Source organism: Zingiber officinale, chromosome 6B (assembly GCF_018446385.1).
Source record: "Zingiber officinale cultivar Zhangliang chromosome 6B, Zo_v1.1, whole genome shotgun sequence".
NCBI classification, from domain to species: domain Eukaryota; kingdom Viridiplantae; phylum Streptophyta; class Magnoliopsida; order Zingiberales; family Zingiberaceae; genus Zingiber; species Zingiber officinale.
Genome location: NC_055996.1, coordinates 101,819,302 through 101,822,308, shown reverse-complemented (window position 1 = coordinate 101,822,308; position 3,007 = coordinate 101,819,302). Strand labels below are relative to the sequence as shown.

Genomic DNA, 3,007 nt, shown 5'->3' with positions numbered 1-3,007 from the left:
ATTTTATTATTATTTTTCTGAATAATATCATTATTTTTCAATTCCGTTGGCTTTAGATTTTAAGATTTTATTTTAGAATAAGCTCAAGCTATTCCCGACATAATTCTTTGAGTCATTAATAAACTATTACTTGTTTATTATTTACTTATTTATTTAGGATTATAATTTAAACTATTTCAAAATAGAACATCAATTTACTACGAACAAAGGAAAGATACTAGGGAAAACATTTCAATTCCTACTATAATTGAACGTTAATCTAGTGAGAGTTTCTCATTCCTAGTGTCCAAATTCCTTCAATTTTTTCTCCTAGCAATGACCATTGGTCATGCTCTACTTATATTGAATGAGATCCAGAAAAAAGAAAATAAATATGTCAATATCATGTTAATATATGAGATGAGATAAGATTTTCATATCTAAAATGGGACCTTATCAACCAAATATGTTGGAGTATCTGGCTACAAAATTTAGAAGTCATAATCATTAATTTCAGAAAAAATGGTTCTAAAAATTCCATTGATTGGAATATTTGCTTTCAACAAATAAGGCATAATATTTGATTGTTTCTTTTTTTTTCTAAATGATATTAGTTCATCTAATATCTTAGCATTAGTTAACGAAGGATTTGACAATTAAAAAAAAAAAAGACAACTAAGGAAAAATATGTGTATTTATTACTCATATTAGTTATGCAGCTTCTTTGCCTCATACTATATGTGAGAAAATGGTTGAAAGTTTGATGGGGCCCCCTCAACATATTGATAATGTGATGCATGTTCAAGTTAAAGAAGAAAAGGAAAAAAATTATTTGTGTTTAGGAAAACCTCAATATTATATTATAACAATTATAATTTTGTAGCAACTATAAAATTATAGTTGTTATGATTGTGTTGCAACTATAATCTTATATATACTACAATAGCACAAAAAAAATTAAAGATATATTAGAAAAGTAAAACATACAAAAGAGAAATCCAATAAGCAAGGATGTCTTTTCGAATTTTACCTGATCTTATTTTATTTTCCACCGTCAACAAACTTCTAATATAACCTCATTAAAATGAGACAGTTTTAAATAAAAATTCTACTCCTCTATACCTCTTGGGTCCGCATTTATTTTATTTTTAAGTCAAAGACCGTGTGTGTATTATATGTGTGTATATATATATAATATGTGCAAAGTGTCACCATACTTAGTGTTACCATAAACAAGCTAAAATGGCAGAGCTCTGAGGCAAACATCCGAACTAAAGTTGAAATGTTTGTTTACTAATTGGGGGATTAAGTTTTGCATAAGCATACTTTAATATTGCATTGCTTAATCTAAATGAGTTTGGGAATACAACTATACAAGGGTTAGTTAAGCAATCTATTTCGTAGCTTTAGCACAAATTGAATTATTTTTTATTAAAAAAATATTATGTTCGTTATATATATATATATATATATATATATATATATATATAATTGTCCTTTTATTATTTTTATTTTAATTTTTTTTAAGCTTGAGAGTTCATGCATATATTGGTCGGGTGGGACACATTAAGAATTAAACAAGACTCTTAACTTTGACACACATTAAATAATTCTATAGGTATTTAACATGTAAAAAAAAAATCAAATCTCAACAGCACTAATATTCTATAGATCAATTTTTGAATAAACCTCCTGATTTAGCCAATAGCCCAATACCATCAAACTATTATATATAAAAAATTCTTTTTAAAAAAAGCTAAAACAAAGTCCATAAATAATTCAATTCATCTTAAATCACTTTGAAGACAAACAATACAGATAGATGCTACACTAAATGCAGGCATATCCAGTGTATTTATCAGAACACTTGTGTGTTATTAAAAACACACCCACTCAGCCTTTTTGGATCTTTAATAAAGAGTTGTCACAATGATTGACATGTTTATTTAGTGCATGCATGTTGTATTGGCATCTCCATAAACCTGCAAGCAAGATTGACAAAAGTGCACAGATTTACGAACAGATTTATGGTGGTGTAATGTCAATGTGTAAATTACAGTAGGAGGGCAATACCGGTATATGACCTTTCCAACCACATTTAGCTCTATAACATATCCACACAGGTGAATCTCTACAAGGTCAAAACATAACAAAATAACAGTCAGTCACTATCAAGGACATGAAACCAGATGAATCAAAGTGGCAACAGCAGCAGAAATAAGTATCACAAACATGTTGTATGTCAGAAGAAATTTGATAACACTCACCCGTCTTTGTCGATTAGAAATGAAAGGCTCCTCTCCCCACAACTCCTCCTTCACACTAACCAATCAAAGATCACGAGTTATTTTTAGACACACTTCAGCACATACATACATACAGACACTAGTGTAAAATATAATTAAGAAAATACTAGTTGTAAATGATGGTAAACGGTGATAGTTCGATTAGTGATCGTCTACCGTCTAGGCAATGCTTAGATAGTGCTTTGACGGTTAAATTTTTATTACTATTTTTTATATAATTAAATAATATATTAACTAAAGGATAAAAAATTAAATAAATGATAAAAATTTAAAAAAATACTATAAAATATATTAACTAAAAAAAATAATCTACCTATTTCTTTATAAATAAATAATAATAACTTGATATATATATATATATATATAGAGGATAATTTTAATTTTATTAGATTTTTATTAAGTCTACTTAAATTATATCAATCATGATTAAAATTATTTATCTAAAATTTCGATTAAATCCTAAGTTAAAAAAAAACCTATTCTATTCGGCGATCGACTTTGATATTTCAACGTCGGCCATGTCACTGGAAGTGACACGTCGTCGGATGCGACACGTCGCCGACGCATCTGGATGCATCGCCTAAGCTCGGTGATCAATCTAGACCCGTCGTCGAGGCCCGGCGTGAGTCTGTACCCGTCGCGCATGGTCGAACACATCGCCCGAGCCCGACGACGCATCTGAATGAGTTGCCCGAGTCCGAATCGAAAATACTTTACCACTG

General features: G+C 29.4%; 1 long non-coding RNA gene across 1 annotated transcript; it reads right to left on the bottom strand.

The window, feature by feature from the left end:
• Positions 1-1,821: 1,821 nt before the first annotated feature.
• On the bottom strand, positions 1,822-2,538 carry LOC121990484. The gene is made up of 3 exons (XR_006114605.1): positions 2,247-2,538; positions 2,053-2,110; positions 1,822-1,961 (listed from the first exon to the last, which is right to left on the bottom strand). It is a non-coding gene; the product is annotated as an uncharacterized LOC121990484 (long non-coding RNA).
• Positions 2,539-3,007: the final 469 nt, after the last annotated feature.